Genomic DNA, 17,099 nt, shown 5'->3' on the forward strand with positions numbered 1-17,099 from the left:
ACTGGGATCCACCCGGCACGCCCACCAGGGGCAACGCTCTGCCCACCAGGGGGCGATGCTCTGCCCCTCCGGGGCGTCGCTCTGTCGAGACCAGAGCCACTCTAGCGCCTGGGGCAGAGGCCAAGGAGCCATCCCCAGCTTCCGGGCCATCTTTTGCTTTAATGGAGCCTCGGCTGCGGGAGGGGAAGAGAGAGACAGAGAGGAAGGAGAGGGGGAGGGGTGGAGAAGCAGATGGGCGCCTCTCCTGTGTGCCCTGGCCGGGAATCAAACCCGGGTCTTCCGCATGCCAGGCCGACGCTCTACCACCGAGCCAACCGGCCAGGGCTTTTATTCTTTTTGAGGAACAGCTTTTTCTTCAATAAACTCTTACAGTGTCTTACATTTTTTGAAACAAAATCAAATCCCTTCTTAGGTTTGCTGACATTCTTCAAACTGGGGGTTAAATTTTGTTTTCCTTTTTCTTTAATAAACAGAACACGTAACTGAGTTTTCTTCCCATCAGTTCAAAATTATTTAATTTCAAAGCGAGATGAATAGCATCTGTATTTTTGAAGAGCACATAGCCAAACCCCCTGCTGACCCCAGTCAGTTGATCTCTCAAGATTCTACAGCCACGATGTTCCCACAGCAAACATGGTCCTAAACCCCAGGGCCCTCAGCGGCAGATTCCCCACAACCACCGACCACTTGTCACTAGGAGAGATCTCCGATGCTGGATCAACTCCAGTACAAAGTCCATCGGCACTCTGGGCCCCATTTCCATTCGGTGCTTTAGTAGTGGCTCACTCATCCTTAAACACAACAGAAGCATTCATTCTGATCATTCTGATTTTTCTGATCAGGATAAATTTTACATTTTATTATGGCCAACTTTATGGACTTGCTTCCCTCTTCTGGAATCACAGAATGAAATCATACAGATTCTATTGGTCCATACTCTTTTAAAAAATGATTTCAGGCCCTGGCCAGTTGACTCAGTGGTGGAGCATTGGCCTGGCGTGCAGAAGTCCCGGGTTCGATTCCCGGCCAGGGCACACAGGAGAGGCGCCCATCTGCTTCTCCACCCCTCCCCCTCTCCTTCCTCTCTGTCTCTCTCTTCCCCTCCCGCAGCCGAGGCTCCATTGGAGCAGGGATGGCCCGGGCGCTGGGGATGGCTCCTTGGCCTCTGCCCCAGGCGCTGGAGTGGCTCTGGTCGCAACAGAGCGAGGCCCCAGAGGGGCAGAGCATTGCCCCCTGGTGGGCAGAGCTTCACCCCTGGTGGGCGTGCTGGGTGGATCCGGGTCGGGCACATGCGGGAGTCTGTCTGACTGTCTCTCCCCGTTTCCAGCTTCAGGAAAAAAAAAAAAAATGTTTTACCCCTAGCGGGGTGGTTCAGTTGGTGAGAGCATTGTCCTGATGCGTGGAGGTTATGGGTTGGATCACTAGTCAGGGCACATTCAGTAGTCACCCAAAAGTGACAGGTAGGTGAAATGACATATTTCTCTCTCTCTCCCGTCCACTCTCTCTCAAATCAATAAATAAAATTTAGAAATTATTTCAGCTTCTTATTACATGTGACAGGCAAATTCTCCATAAATAACTGTTCGCTCGCCCTGGCCAGTTGGCTCAGTGGTAGAGCATCGGCCTGGCTTGCGGGGGACTGGGGTTCGATTCCCGGCAAGGGCATATAGGAGAAGAGCCCATTTGCTTCTCCATCCCCCCCTCCCTTCCTCTCTGTCTCTCTCTTCCCCTCCTGCAGCCAAGGCTCCATTGAAGCAAAGATGGCCCAGGCGCTGGGGATGGCTCCTTGGCCTCTGCCCCAGGCGCTAGAGTGGCTCTGGTCGCGGCAGAGCGACCCCCGGAGGGGCAGAGCATCGCCCCCTGGTGGGCAGAGCGTCGCCCCTGGTGGGCGTGCCAGGTGGATCCCAGTTGGGCGCATGCGGGAGTCTGTCTGTCTGACTGTCTCTTCCCGTTTCCGGCTTCAGAAAAATACCAAAAACAAAAAACAACAAACAACAACTGTTCTCTCGTTGTTGTTTTTTTTTTAACAGAGATCGAGAGAGAGTCAGAGAAAGGGATAGACAGACAGGAACGGAGAGATGAGAAGCATCAATCATTAGTTTTTCGTTGTGCATTGCGACACCTTAGTTGTTCATTGATCGCTTTCTCATATGTGTTTTGACCGAGGGCCTTCAGCAGACTGAGTGACCCCTTGTTCGAGCCAGCGATCTTGGGTCCAAGCTGGTGAGCTTTATGCTCAAGCCAGATGAGCCCACGCTCAAGCTGGTGAGCTCGGGGTCTCGAACCTGGGTCCTCCGCATCCCAGTCTGACGCTCTATCCACTGCGCCACCGCCTGGTCAGGCTGTCCTCTCATTTTTTAATCGCTTTTCTTCTTGGTTGATTTGAGTTTTTTTTCCTTTGATTGACACCTGTGTGATATGCATCATCAAGATTTTTTTATCTGCTACTTTAACACCAGGTTGAGAATTTTTTCTTTCCTGCTCTCGTTTCTGGTGTATTTATTCTTCTAAATCAGCATTTGCTAGAGCGTTTTCTCTGTTTGCCCACTTTTTATCTGGATCACAAAGTTTCTTTTTCACTTTCCCTTTCATGGCAGGTTCTTGCAAAAACGGTCTTTGGACGTGGGCTGCATGTTCTGCCTGCTCATCCTGTTTCCCTTTTATTTTGGGTGGTTTCCTTTCAGGGCCACTCTCAGACTGAAGTCGCCAGGAGCTGCAGCCATGAGCCTACACTTCCGGTCCCCAGGACTTCTGCCGGAGCACTTTGAATGTTTTTCTTATAATTTTATTTAGAACATTTAACTTAACGGGATGACATTGATCAACAAGAGTACATAGGTCCCAGGTAAACATCTTTATAGCATTTGAACTGTTGATTGTGTTATGTACCCATCACCCAAAGTCAAATCATTTTCCATCACTGTATATTTGTCCCTCTTTACTTCCCTCCCCTTCCTCCCTCCCCCAAAGCCCCTCCCCATGGTAACTACATTACTTTTATCTATGTCCACAAGACTCATTTTTATATCTCACCTATGTGTGAAATCATGTAGTTCTTAGCTTTTTCTGATTTACTTATTTCACTCAGTATAATGTTCTCAAGGTTTGTACATGTTGTTATAAATGGCAGTATGTCACTATTTCTTATGGCTGAGTAGTCTTCCCTTCTATGTATGGACCACATCTTTACCCAATTCTCTATCAAGGGCCACTTGGTTGTTTCCGTGTCTGTGAATAATGTTGCAATGAACTTGGGGCTGCATGTGTCTTTTCATACCAATGTTTTCAAGTTTTGGGGTAGATAACCAGTAGAGGATTTGCTGGGTTATATGGTAAATCTATTCTTAATTTTTTGAAGAACCACCCTACTTTCTTCCATAATGGTGTACTACTTTACATTCCCACCAGCAGTGAATGAGAGTTCTTTTTTCTCCACAGCCTCTACTTGTTATTACCTGCCTTGTTGATAATAGCTAATCTAACAGTCATGAAATGATCTCTTATTGTAACCTTCATTTGCATTGCTCCAATAGCTAGTGAAGATGCACACCTTTTTATATATCTTCGGCCATTTATATGTCTTCCTGTGAGAAGTGTCTATTCAAGTCCTCTACCCATTTTTTTTTAATTTATTTATTTATTTTTTTACAGGGACAGAGAAAGAGTCAGAGAGAGAGATAGATAGGGACAGACAGACAGGAACAGAGAGAGATGAGAAGCATCAATCATCAGTTTTTCATTGCGAGACCTTAGTTGTTCATTGGTTGCTTTCTCATATGCGCCTTGACCGCGGGCCTTCAGCAGACTGAGTAACCCCTTGCTCGAGCCAGTGACCTTGGGTCCAAGCTAGTGAGCTTTTGCTCAAACCAGATGAGCCTGTGATCAAGCTGGCAACCTTGGGGTCTCGAACCTGGGTCCTCTGCATCCCAGTCCGATGCTCTATCCACTGCGCCACCGCCTGGTCAAGCCTCTACCCATTTTTAAATTGAATTGTTTGCTTGTTTGTTACTGAACTTTATATATTTTGGATATTAACCCCTTATTGGAGCTGTTGTTTATAAATATCATCTCTCATTTAGTTGTCTGCCTTTTTGTTTTATTGTCAGTTTCTTTTGCTGAGCAGAAGCGTTTTAGTTTGATATAGTCCCTTCATTTATTTTTGCCTTTACTTCTCTTGCCTTTGGGGTCAAATTCATAAAATGTTCTCTACAGCCAATGTCCAGAAGTTTAGTACCTATGCTTTCTTCTATGTAATTTATTGTTTAAGGTATTATATTTAGAACTTTGATCCATTTCAAACTAATTTTTGTACAAAGGGACAAGGTGTAGTCAAGTTTCGTACTTTTGCAGGTGGCTTTCCAATTTTCCCAGCACTATTTATTGAAGAGGCTTTCTTTTCTCCATTGTGTGTTTTTGGCTCCTTTGTCAAAGACTATTTCTCCATATATATGTGGTTTCATTTCTGGGCTCTCGATTCTGTTCCATTGGTCTGTTTTTCTGTCAATACCATGTTGGGTTTTTTGTTGTTGTTGTTTTTTTTTTTTTACAGAGACAGAGAGAGAGTCAAAGAGAGAGTCGGATAGGGACAAATGAACAGGAACAGAGAAAGATGAGAAGCATCAATCATCAGTTTTTCATTGCTACACCTTAGTTGTTCATTGATTGCTTTTTCATATGTGCCTTGACTGTGGACCTTCAGCAGACTGAGTAACCCCTTGCTCAAGCCAGCGACCTTGGGTCCAAGCTGGTGAGCTTTGCTCAAACCAGATGAGCCCATGCTCAAGCTGGCGACCTTGGGGTATCGAAACTGGGTCCTCTGCATCCCAGTCCAATGCTCTATCCACTGCGCCACTGCCTAGTCAGGCAGTACCATGTTGTTTTGATTATCGGGTATAAAAAAAAAAAAAAACTTGCCTGACCAGGCAGTGGCGCAGTGGATAGAGTGTCAGACTGGGATGCGGAGGACTCAGGTTCAAGACCCCAAGATCGCTGGCTTGAGCAGGGGCTCATCTGGTTTGAGCACAGCTCACCAGCTTGAGCCCAAGGTCACTGGCTTGAGCAAGGAGTTATTCGGTCTGCTGTAGACTGACCACCCTGCCCTCGTCAAGGCACATATGGGAAAGCAATCAATGAACAACTAAGGTACCACAACAAAGAATTGATGCTTCTCATCTCTCTCCCTTCCTGTTTCTCTCTGTCTCTATCTATCCCTCTCTGTTTCTCTCTCTCTGTCTCTGTCACACACACACACACAAAAAATCTGTAGTATAATTTGAAGTCAGGTAGTGTGATATCTCTGGCTTCATTCTTTTTTTCTCAAGATTGCTTTGGCTATTCAGGGTTTTTATGGTTCTATACAAACCTGGTGAGTTGGGGTTTTTTGGTTCTAGTTCTTTAAAAAATGATATTGTGATTTTAATGTGGATTGCATTAAATTTTTAATCCACATTAAAAAAATTTAATCCACGTTAAAATTTTTTAATCCACATTAAAAAAATGATATTGTGATTTTAATGTGGATTGCATTAAATTTGTATATTGCTTTGGTAATATGGGCATTTTAACTATGTTGATTCTTCCAGTTCATGAACATGGAATATTTTTTTATTTGTCTTTTTCACATTCTTTCAGTAATGCTTTGTAGTTTTCAGTATATAGGTCCTTCACATCCATTGTTAAGTTTATTTCTATGTAAATTATTTTTTTGTTGTTGCAATTGTAAAAGAAATTGTATTTTTGAGTTCATTTTCTGAAGTTTCATTGTTGGTGTATAGGAAAACTATAGACTTGTATATTGACTTTGTATCCTGTGACTTTACTGTTTTGATTTATTGTTTCTAATAGTTTCTTGGTGGAGTCTTTGGGGTTGTCTATACACAGTATTATGTCATCTGCAAAAAGTGATACCTTTACTTCTTATTTCCAGATAAAGATGCTTTTATTTCTTTCTCCTGCCTGATTGCTCTGGCTAGAATTTCCAGAACTATATGTTGAGTAAGAGTGGAGAGAGTGGGTAGCTTTCTCTTGTTCCTGATTTTAGAGGAAAAGCCTTCAGTTTTTCACCACTTAGTATGATATTGGCTGATGGTTTATTGTATATGACCTTCATTATGTTGAAATATTTTCTATCTATACCCATTTTATTGAGTGTTTTAGACATAAATGGATATAGCTTATTGAATGCCTTTTCTGCATCTATTGAGAGAATCATATAAGTTTTGTCCTTTGTTTTGTTGATGTGCTGTATCACATTGATTGATTAACATATGTTGAACCATCCTTGTGCTCCTGGATTGAATCCCACTTGATCGTGATGTATTATTTTTTAGTGGGTTGCTGTATTCAATTTGTTAGTATTTTATTTAGGATTTTTGCATCTGTATTTATTAGAGATATTGCTCTGTAGTTTTTTTGTGTGTGTGTTGTCCTTGCCAGGTTTTGGTATAAAGGTTATGTTGGCCTCATAAAATGTGTTAGGGAGCATTGCTGCTTCTTTTGTTTTTTAGAAGACTTTGAGAAGGATAGGTACCAAATAGTCTTTGAATGTTTGATAAAATTCACTAGTGTAGCCATCTGGTCCTGGACTTTTATTTTGGGGGAGGTTTTTGATAGTTCTTTCTATTTCCTCCCTGTTTATGGGTCTATTTAGGTTTTCCACTTCTTCTTGACTCAGTCTAGGAAGATTGCATAGTTCTAGGAACTTATCCATTTCTTCTAGGTTTTTAAATTTCGTGGCATATAATCTTTCATAGTATTCTAGTATGATTCTTTGTATATCTATGATGTTTGTGGTAATTTCTTTTCTTTCATTTCAGATTTTGTTTATATGAGTCATTTCCCTTTTTTCCTTAATGAGTCTAGCCAGAGGTTTCCCAATTTTATTGATCTTTTCAAAGAACCAGCTCTTTGTTGTATTATTTTTTCTATAGTTTTTTGTTTTCATTTAGTTCTGCTTTAATTTTTACTCTTTCCTTTCTTCTCTTGACTTTAGATTGCCTTTGTTCTGCTTTTTCTAGTTCTTTCAGATGTAATGTTAGGTGGCTTACCTGGGATCTCCTTTGTTTCTTGTTATATGCCCATAATGATTTAAACTTCCCTCTTATTACTGCTTTTGCTGCATCCCAGAAGTTTCGCTATGTTGTGTTGTCATTCTTGTTTGTTTGTATATATCTTTTAATCTCTGTTTTAGTTTCTTCTTTGACCCAGTCATTTTTTAGAAGTATGTTGTTTAATTTCCCATTTTTGTGAGTTTCTTTACTTCCTTTTTGCAGTTGAATTCTAATTTCAAAGCCTTATGGACAGAGAATATGCTTGGTATAATTTCAGTCTTTTTTAATTTGTTGAGGTTAGTTTTGTGGCCCAACATATGTTCTATCCTTGAAAATATTCCATGCACACTGGAAAAGAATGTGTAATATTAGGGATATGTTTTTTATATTTATTTTTTTTTTGTATTTTTTCTGAAGTTGGAAACAGGGAGGCAGACTCCCGCATGCACCTAACCAGGATCCACCCGGCACACCCACCAGGGGGCGATGCTCTGGCATTGCTCTGTTGCAACCAGAGCCATTCTAGCAACTGAGGCAGAGGCCACAGAGCCATCCTCAGCGCCCAGGCCAACTTTGCTCCAATGGAGCCTCAGCTGCAGGAGGGGAAGACAGAGACAGAGAGGAAGGAGAGGGGGAGGGGTGGAGAAGCAGATGGGCGCTTCTCCTGTGTGCCCTGGCCGGGAATCGAACCCGGGACTCCTGCATGCCAGGCCAATGCTCTATCATTGAGCCAACCGGCCAGGGCCCAAGGATAAAATGTTTTATAAATGTCTATTAAGTCCACTTGGCCTAATATGTCATTTAAGGCTTATATTTCTTTATTTATTTTCTGTTTGGATGATCTATCTAAAGCTGTCAATGGTGTATTGAGATCCCCAAGTGTGACTGTGCTTTTATCTGTTTATATTTTTAGATCAGTTAGTAGATGTCTTATATATTTTGGTGCTCCCTGATTTGGTGCATATATATTGAGATATGTCTTCTTGATCATTATGAAATGTCCATCTTGTCTCTTGTTACCTTTGTTGTCTTAAAGTCAGCATTTTCAGATATTAGTATGGCTACACCTGCTTTTCTTTGGGTATTTGCATGGAGAATCATTTTCCAACCTTTCTCTTTAACTCTACTTTTGTCCTTGCAGCTTAGGTGTGTGTTCTGAAGGCAGCATACATTTGGGTTTTGCTTTTTGATCCAATCTGCTACTCTATGCCTTTTTATTGGTGATTTCAGTCCATTTACATTTAGGGTAATTATTGACACTTGAGGATTTCCTAGAGCCATTTTATATTTTGGTTTTTGGTAGCCCTGTGTCTTCTTTTGCTCTTCTCTTTTGTGTTTCAGTCCTTTGTTTTTGTTTGGTGGTTTTCCATACTTCATTTCCCTGTTTCGTTTTTTTTTTTTAAGCTATGTGTTTCAGTAGTGATTTTTTTGTGGGTGGTTACCATTACATTTTGGGGGATTTTGTAGGATTTTTTTTCCCAGAAGTGAGAAGCAGAGAGGCAGAGAGACAGACTCCCACATGCGCTGGACCAGGATCCACCGGGCATGCCCACCAGGGGGCGATGCTCTGCCCATCTGGGGCGATGCTCTATTGCAACCAGAGCCATTCTAGAACCTGAGGCAGAGGCCATGGAGCCATCCTCAGCATCCAGGCCAACTTTGCTCCAATGCAGGAGGGGAAGAAATAGAAAAGAGAAGGGGAAGCAGATGGGCAACTCTCCTGTGTACCCTGGCCAGAAATTGAACCTGGACTTCCACACACTGGGCTGACACTCTACCACTGAGCCAACTGGCCAGGGACATCATTACGTTTTTAAGAGAAAAATTCTCATATATACAAGAGTCCTTTGTCTTATGAGTGCTTCTGTACTCCATCCTCCTTTGCTACTGCAGACCTTTATCCTCTCCCTTTTTATGTTATTGTTGTCATAGATTATCCTTGTTTTTATTGTGACCTTGTTGGAGCTTTTACTTGTAGTTTTGTTTTGTTCTTTGTGTCTGGTAGAATAGCCCTCTTGAGAATTTCTTGAAGTAGGGGTTTTCTAGTGGTAAATTCCCTCAGCTTCTGCATGTCTGGAAATTTTTTTTTATTTCTTCTTCATATTTGAAGGATAACTTTGATGGATATAGTATTCTTGGCTGGCAATCCCTTTCTTTTAGTACTTTGAATGTTTGGGTCCACTCTCATCTGGCTTGTAGAATTTCTGCTGAGAAATCTGATGATAACCTGATGGGCCTTCCTTTATATGTATGTTCTTTTCCCTAGCTGCCTTGAGGATTCTTTCTTTGTCACTTATTTTTGACAATTTTATTACAATGTGTCTTGGAGAAGTTCTGTTTGGGTTGAGGTAACTTAGCATTCTGTTTACTTCTTAGATTTGAGGATCTAACTCTTTCCATAGGCTTGGGAAATGCTCATTTTTTTTGTTTGAATAGGCTCTCCATTCTCTTTTCCCTCTCTTCTTCTTCTGTTATACCTATTATTCTTATATCACTCTTTCTGATGGAGTCAGACAATTCTTGTAGAGCTCTATCATTTTAAAAAATTTGTGAATCTCTCTCTTCTTCTCTCTGTAGCATCTCTAATTGTCTGTCTTTGATATCACTGATTCTCTCCTCCATCTGGCCAGTTCTATTAACTAAACTTGCTACCTCATTTTTCAATTCATGTATTGAGTTCATCTCTATTTTTAAAGTTTCAATCTCCTTGGTGAAGTACTCATTTTGTTCATTAATTTGTTTTCTGGGCTCATTAAATTGCCTATCAGTGTTTTCTCTCATCTCACTGAGTGTTTTCAGAACTTTAACTTTGAATTCTCTATTGTTTAACTTGAAGGTTTCCTTGTGGTTGAGATTGCTTTTTGGAGATTTTTCATTTTCTTTCTGAACTACTTCTCTTTCTTTTGTGGCCATGCTATTCACTTTATTCTTCCTTATGGCATTTGAGAGTAGTATTGTTAAGAAATTTAATAAAAACAACTAAAAAATAAAAATTTAAAAGAAACAAAACACCACAAAAAAGAATAAAAATATAAGAATGAAAAAAAATGAAATTCAAGAGAAAAAGAAGACATTTCAATTTTGAGAGGTTTTTGTTTTCTTCTATTAGGTGTGGCTGGATCACAAGTTTCTAGCTCTGTGAAGTTCCCAGGCTGACCTCAGCTGCGATGTTGCTGCCATAAGGATGGAGGCAGGGCTGCAGTTGTGATGATGGGTGGTACCTGTTGTGAAGGCTTTAGTAATGGCAGCCTCGGGCCTCAGCGGCTCCTTCTCACATCTCAACAGGCCCAGTGACCAGACACGAAGCATCTCTGTTCTTCAGAGGAGAGAGTGGCCCTGGAAAACCAGCTGTGGGGTAAGTCTATGCAACTCTTTGTACCTGCGAGGGAAGAGATGGGACCTGGGAGGCTGGGGGCCGCACTTCATTTTTCTCTGTCTCTGCACCGAGTGCCGGCTGCTGGCAGACCGTGGGAATGCTGGCCGTGACCCCACGTTCTGCAGCCGCTTTTGTTTAACATCTCCCCTACCATCCCCCAACCTCTCTGCTCCTCCCCGCAGCAGAGTACCCAGTCACTTGTGGTCTTCCCCTCTCTGGAGCTGCAAGTACATCTTCTGCCCCCTTCTCAAACCCTTCCCACCTGTGGTTGATCCCACCTGCAGATCTTCAGGCATGCCAGCGAGCCGGGCCGGGGTTCTTTTGTTGCCTTAGAGCTGTTCAGTTTGTTAAAATTTCACAGGGAGAGATCAGGGGTATCTCTCATGCCGCCATTACTCTGACGTCATCTTGAATTTTTTTTTGAGATGTAATCGACATGTAAGCTCCCATTAGCTGCCCTTCTCTTTTCTTGTGATGTCTTTGTCTGGCTTTGGTATCATGATTCTATTGCCCTCTAGAATGAGTTGGGGAATGCTGTCTTCTTTGCTATTTTTTGGCAAAACTTTTTAAACTTGGTATAAACTTTTCTTTTTTTTTTTTAAACCCTACAGCTTTTTATTTTTTTACTTTTTTATTTATTCATTTTAGAGAGAGGAGAGAAAGAGACAGAGAGAGAAGGGGGGAGGAGCAGGAAGCATCAATTCCCATATGTGCCTTGACCAGGCAAGCCCAGGGTTTTGAACTGGTGACCTCAGCATTCCAGGTAGACGCTTTATCCACTGCGCCACCACAGGTCAGGCCCAAACTTTTCTTTAAATGTTCAGTGGGATTCACCAGTGAAGCTGGTTGGGTCCGAGTGTTACTTTGTGGGTAAGTCACTCCCAGTGTTGGTGTCTTTGGGTCCTTGCTCTTGAGTTGGTTAAAGTGCTCAAAGAGGAAGCCTTGCATTTCCTGCCTGGGTGATTCTGGGTGTTGAGCGGAGGAAAGAGGTTGAGGTCACGCTGCTCTTTGATGTGTTATTTTCACTTTGAGCCCCTGTTTTTCATTGCGGCAATGCCCCCTTAGCTGTGTTTATATGGCCCTGGTTTGCTCTTTCTCTTGCAAAGTCCTCTGGTCTGCTCAGTCTGGAGAACCTGCAGCCACGAACCTTTGGGGGGGTTGGTTCTGTGGTGAAAACTGGGTCACTTCTTCACTTCCCTCCCATCTGGCTTAGAAACAGGGTTTTAATGGGAATTTTTTTTTCATTCTCCTTTTAATCCGTCATGTGAATCACAACATGTACACCTGTTTTCCAGATTCCAATGGTGGTGTTTCTATTGTCGACTGTTTTACTCCTGTTCCTGTGGTCCCACCCCTGCCCCCTTTCTGTAAGCCTTTACTGTTACTTAGTGGGGTTTGGGAGGCAGGGAGTTACCTGTGTGGTTGAGTGGCCACCTTAACTGGTGACTGTCATCTTGTACTTGAGGCTTTGGCTTAAACCTGTTCTTTTATCTGCATTTTTGGAAGTCTGGCCTCTAAGGCCCAGGTATGGCTATTCCAGACTCTAAGCAGACACGGTAACCTTGGGCATGTGCCTGCTCCTCACCTGAATATTTGAAGGTGCGATTTGTCAAGATTCCAGATTGAAAGTGACAGGAAGTCAGTGTAATATACTTCAAAACAGGGCAGTGGTTAACATCCTCACTTAGAGGAAAGGTCTGGGATGAGGTTCTCCAGCAGGCCCTCACAGCCCTGCTCCAGGCGTACCTCCTGCCAGCTCTGCATCCCCAGAGGGAAAAGGATCTTCCCTTTCCCATGGTCTCAACAGAAATCCCAGTGGGGACTCCTGTCTGAACTCTGAGAAAGGCACCTGAGCGGCTGGCAGAGTGGAGGGAGCCAGCGTTTCACCATTGGAGGGAGGGGAAGAGGCCATGAGTCTCCAAACACCGTATAGACGAGGGTGAGTGAGGGGGTGTAGCAAAGCTGTACTGATACTAGAAGAGGGAACAGGTGCTGGGCAGGCAAAAGTAACAGGTGTCTACTGCAGGGTAACCACACCAGCCTCATGGCCTTGATGTAAACGAAACCCTTAGCTCAATGCCTGGAACCTTAAAACGTTAGCTGTTGTCGCTGTTGTGATTATTGTCATTATTGACAGGGAGGCCCTGTGGCTTGCCTTCTTATCCCTTCAGAACTAATTCCTTTGCCAGGGACACAAACAGGCTTAGAGCCATGGCACCTCTCAGCCCCCAGAGACACAAAGTTGGCAGCCAGGCTCAGTGAGGCCCTGATCACATGCTCCTCTCGCCAAGTGGGTCTCCTCTCTTTATCGAATCAAGGCCTTGTTCATCCCTGCCTCCTCCTTCGCGCAGCCTTCCTGCACACCTCGCTGAAAGAACACACGTGGAACAGTCTGCTACCTGCTGGCAACTGTCTGCTCAAATAAATTAACTGTGCGAGGCCAGGGCCTGGGTCTCACATGCTTTCTGTTACACCCCTCCTTCCCTTCCTCTCCCTCCCAGGCCCATAATACAAACCTGGCCACACAGCAGGACCCAGTAAGTACCAAGCAATCCAGGGACCTTTCTGGTGCCTGGAGGGCAGGGCCCTGGCCTGTTGGAGGACATCAGGTCCTGGGACAGGGAGGCCATCTCTGTCAGTTAGGAAGTGAGTTCAACTCCAGTAACTGGCTGAGACTGCCTTGTGTACCCAGAGTCAAGCTCCCCGATTAGTAGAAGAATGGCAATGTTTTAGAATCCCAAATTTTAAAATAGAAATCTCAATACTTACTTTAATAGCAGGACTTTAAAGGAACTTTTATTGTGAACATTTTATAATCTATTCAAAGGTAGGGAGAAGTGTATAATGAACGTCTATGTGCCCCCCCACACTCAGTTCCAGTGATTAACACGTGCTAATCCTGTTTCCTCCATTGCACCCTTCCCACCGTTGGGTTATTTTTAAACAAACTCAAACATCATATATTTCATCCATCAGTTCAATGTGTTTCTAAAAGGTAGTCTTTCAACACACACACACACCACAATACCTTTTCATCTCTAAAAAAATAAAAGTGCTAATTCATTATATCATCACATAGCCAGTCATGTTCAGATTTCCCTAGTTGTCTCATCTTTCTTTTTTAAGAGCTGACTTGTTTCAACAGGATGCAAAAACACAAGCTCCACATGTTGCGTTAGTAGAACACCAGTTCTCTCCAAGGGAGCAGTGTGTGCAGATGAAATCGTGCACCTCCCACTTCCTTGTGTCTCTGTCTGGCCATGGATATAGAAGTGGAAGTGTGGAGGGGGCTCCCAAGAAGACTCTGTAAAAGGAGCTGTCAGCAGGGAGATGAACACCTTGTATTCTCCCCTCCTTCCTTCTTCCTGGAACTTGAGATATGATTTCTGGAGCTCTAGCTGCTGTCTTGGGCCCTGAGGCGACCACCAGAGGAGGGTGGCAGACAGAAAGAAGGAAGCTCTTTTTCCATTCCACTACTATTTCTGGTGTTTACTATCAAATCATTTAAGAGTAGGTTCAGTTTTTTTAAAAAATATATTCCTTGTAGAGAAAGGTGAGAGAGAGAGAAGGGGGGGAAGAGTAGGGAGCATCAACTCCCATATGTGCCTTGACCAGACAAGCCCAGGGTTTCAAACCAGCAACCTCAGTGTTCCAGGTCAACACCTTATACACTGTACCACCACAGGTCAGGTCAGGCCAAGAGTAGATTCAGTTTTAATAAGTAGAAAATAACCGTGGCCTGATAGCTTGGCTGGTTGATGCATGGTCCAGAGGTCCAGAGGTTGCCAGTTCAGTTCTTGGACACATACAGGAACAGATTGATATCCCCCCCCCCCTCTTTCTCCAAAATCAGTAATATAAACATTTAAAAAATAGAAAACAAAAGTATTTTTAAAGTAGTGGCTTAAACATGATAGAAATTATTTTTCTCTCTCAAGTAAAATAAACTAGAGGTAAGCAGTCCAGAGTGCCATGTAACTAATTGCACCCAATAGTTAGAAGTATGAAGCCACAATTGCTCTCCTATTTCAGTTCCTGAGGTCAGAAAGCTGGGATTCATGGGAGCTGGGCTGCAGTCATTCCTAGTGTGAATGGGTCTGGAGAAGCCCTGGGTTTCTGCTTCAATTCCCAGCCAAGTGGGTCTTTCAGAACATCAGCTGCCTCCCCCCCCCCCCCCCCCCCCCCCCCCAGCAGGAGAGTCAAAACAGGAGGAGAGAGAGCTCCCCAAGGTGGAAGCTGGTCTTCCCTCAATCTCAGAAATGAACACCCCCTCGGCCTTTTTCATCCTTCTTGTCCTTGTGTTCCAGGTCCCCTTGGCTCCTGCTCTGTCACCCCTGCACCACTGCCCTGTGCAGCCTGTCTCGTTGTCCCTCCATCCCAGCCCTCCAGCTTCTGGAGAACACTTCCAGTCCCAGCCTGTTTCTCTGTCTCTGTCCTTCCTTCTGTCCCACTTGTGCCTCTGACGTCTGATTTGGCCCAACCCACCATCTCACTATGTGCTCCAAGCCAGCTGGGCCCAAGGTCCACACCTGTCCCAGTCTCCCCTCACGGCGCCCCCCTCCCCGCACACCCCTGGCCACACCCGTCTGGGGTGCCTCGCTCTCTTCTCCCTTTATCCAATGGCTTCCCACAAGCCAGGCCCTGGGGGAGCCCCTGCCTCCAGGAAGCCCCTCGTTGTGGTCTGTAGTACTTTCATGACCTTTATTCCTCCTGGCCCAAAGGTCAGTTGCGGAGACAGGACAAAGACCCTGAACTCCCCCCCCCCCCCAGGGCTTGCAGAGGGTTTCATGGAGTGGCTGGCCCAGGGGTGGTTAAGCACCTCTCTGTGCTAAACTCCCTTTCCATTGGCCAGGGGTGGGGGTTCCCCTCCAGTGATCACATAGAAGGGGAGGTCTACGCCCCTCTTCTCTGGTCCCCACCACTAAGACAGGGCCTGGATCCAGCTGAGGCTTTTCTGTCTTCCCCACGTGATGCAGAGAGGCAGAGAGGGTTAGACTGATGCTCGGTGGCCAGGGCAGCCTTCTGAGGTGATCTTATTCTGGCCAGTGGCTCCAGAGGCCGAGTTTCCAGAGTCCCTCTGCTCCTCTCAGTTTCCGTCTTGTCTACAGCCTCCCGGCATTCTGGGGCCCCACCTTGACCTTCCAACAAACAAGCCCCTGCTTGCTTACGCAGCCACATGGGTCACTGGCTACTAGGAGTGCGGCCGAGGGGCAGTCAGGTGGAGAGGTCCTGGCTCTTCCTGAGATCGAGGCTCAAGGCCCCTGTTATCAGGGGTCTGGGGTCTCTGGGTAGGGCGGGTTTCCCGGGCTCGGTGTTTGGGTGGCCTCGACGGTTTCTTCTAGCTACTGCCAGGCACCTCAGGTAGAACTCAAGGGCCTGGGGCGGACGCGATGCCCCGGACCTCCCCGGCTCCAGCTGCCACGAGCTCTGCGGTGCGTGAGAGCCCAAGGGCTGGCCCGGGACTCTGGGATGCAGCGCGAGGCTATGGCGCCCCTTGGTGGCCGAGGCAGGGACGCCCCCACCCCCTCGCAGCGCCAAGATGGCCGGAGTGGCTGTGTCTTACTCTGACCAGCTCCAGGAAGAGCCCCCTACTCGTGGATGGGTCACCTCTGTCCCCGCAGGGAGCAACTGGGAACCTCGGGTTGCTCGCCGGCTCCAGCTGCAGTGAGCGGCGGCCGGGCGCATGGAAGGCCTGGAAGTCACCCCTGGGGACTGGGCTCCCGCAGCGGCTCACGTCCCGATTCACCCACAGCCTGCGGGGTCCACACGCAGGGATAAGACAGGGTGTACTTCTCACCTCCCAAACCCGCTCGACTGTGCGAGGGACCGCCCGACCCCAGGACGTTCTCTGAGGAGTGGGAGGTTCTGGGTTCCCTCTTGTGATTTATGTGCTCCTAAAAATTCCTGCTCTACCTGGAGGCTCCAGGCAGCACTGCCCAGGAGGTGGCCACGGCCACTTGTGGCTACTGAGCCGTTGAAGAGTGGCCAGTGAAGAACCCAACTGTTCATCTTATTTAATTTTAATTTCAAATTAAAGGCAAGCAGTGCAAGTCACTCTGTAGCACAGCTTCATTTCGTAAGGCTGCCTGTCACTTTCAATGTTGAAAATGTAGCGTCCAAGTTGAGTTGCGCTGTGTCAAGTAAAACACCGGATTTCAAGCCATTAATGCACAAATGATAATGTGCAATAGCTCATTCGTTTTTAAAAAGGATTTTATTTATTTTAAAAAGAACAGAAAGTGGGGAAGGGGCAGGAAGTTGCTTTTGTGCCTTGACTCCACAAGCCCAGCGTTTGGAACCGGTGACTTCAGCGTTCTAGGTCCAAGCTTTACCCCCTGCGCCACCACAGGTCAGCCTCATTCATTTTTAAATAGTAATCACACACTGAAATATTTTGGATATATTGAGTTAAATAAAACATTGATTTTACTTTTTTTTAAAATGTGGCTTCTCAAAGTTTTATGTTACTTTTGTAGATGGCATTCATTCTACATCTGTATTTCTGCTCTAGTGGGTTAGGCCGAGTTTTCTGGTCTGATTTTAGGGCAGGCTGCAGAGGTTGGGGACTCTGCTGCCAGTGGAAATGGGGTCTGTGTGGGGAAAGGGCCTGACCCTGAGGGACCAAGCCCATGCGACTCCTGGGCAGGTGAGCCAGGCTCATAGGGTCAACCGGG

At 45.3% G+C, this 17,099-nt stretch overlaps 1 pseudogene; it reads right to left on the reverse strand.

Moving 5' to 3' along the window:
- Nucleotides 1-299: 299 nt before the first annotated feature.
- Nucleotides 300-12,189, reverse strand: LOC136322608 (RNA-binding protein 34-like; annotated as a pseudogene).
- Nucleotides 12,190-17,099: the final 4,910 nt, after the last annotated feature.

This window comes from Saccopteryx bilineata, chromosome 2 (genome assembly GCF_036850765.1).
Source record: "Saccopteryx bilineata isolate mSacBil1 chromosome 2, mSacBil1_pri_phased_curated, whole genome shotgun sequence".
Lineage (NCBI taxonomy): Eukaryota > Metazoa > Chordata > Mammalia > Chiroptera > Emballonuridae > Saccopteryx > Saccopteryx bilineata.